Raw genomic sequence first — 1,147 nt, forward strand, 5'->3', positions numbered from 1 at the left:
TTCTAAGTTTGGTGTACCTTAAGGCACACCCAAGCTCATTATTCAAAGAAGAGTATTGTCTTTTAAAGCATATGCATAAGTCTTTTGATAAAGCATGTAACCAAACACTAAGTTTGGTGTCTGCATAATCAGAGGATCATTTTCCAATCATGGACTCAAAACCATACAGACAAGGAATCATACATCAATATTTTAAAAAAAAAAAAAATACATCAATTGTGAGATTGGTTTACAATTGTTAAGCCATTCCCTAAATAAAAGATAAGTTTGGTGTTCACCAACCTTTAACATCTTTAATTAAGGGACATAATTGACCACAAAAATATTTTTCATAATAATAAAAAATTTTAATATTTCTCTTAATACAAATTAATTGCCAACGGCCATATTAATGATCTAAAGCTAGCTATCTTGATTCTTGCAGGAGAAAGAGATCAAGACAAAACTCAAGGAAGGGTCACGGCTAGGAGGAGCTATGTGAGGGAGGTCACATGTGCCTAGGAGAACGTATTCATTGGGAGCAGAATTTGCATGCATGCAACATTGGACACCGAAGTGCATGCAACCAATAGGAGGAGGATCCTCGTCAAGCCTCAACCATGCATGCAAGCCGTCCATCTCATGCATTCTTCAAATGAGCAAACCAATCTCAGCCCTTCATGAACACTCACGGTCCCCTCCTCATTCATTTATTGTGGTTTGTTGAAAAGCTTGGAAACATGGCCTATAAATAGCCGTTGCACCAACACGGCATACATTTTCCTTTATTCAAGCCATTTTCACATTAAGACCATATTCTCTTCCACTTCCAAAACCAACTTAATTTCCTTACCTCACACATCAAAACCGAACCAAAGTTCACCCCAAACACAACACATATTTCTTCTACTCTTACTTCCTTTTTCTTTTCACTTTAATTTTCAATGGCCCCCTCAAGCTCAAAAAGAAGGCCCGGGAAAGAACCTATGGTGACCGAACCTCCACAGTTTGATGCACGCAAGTTTAGATCCCAATTCCATGAAGGGAGATATCATAGGTGGGTGGCAAAGAATGTCATTTATGAGAAAGGCCTTGATTTGAGGGAAGGAGAATACCCCATCATGAAGCAAATTACAAGAGAAAGAAGGTGGGAACTCTTGTGTGCTCC

The sequence above is a fragment of the Arachis duranensis genome, chromosome 3, assembly GCF_000817695.3.
Source record: "Arachis duranensis cultivar V14167 chromosome 3, aradu.V14167.gnm2.J7QH, whole genome shotgun sequence".
Classification (NCBI taxonomy): domain Eukaryota; kingdom Viridiplantae; phylum Streptophyta; class Magnoliopsida; order Fabales; family Fabaceae; genus Arachis; species Arachis duranensis.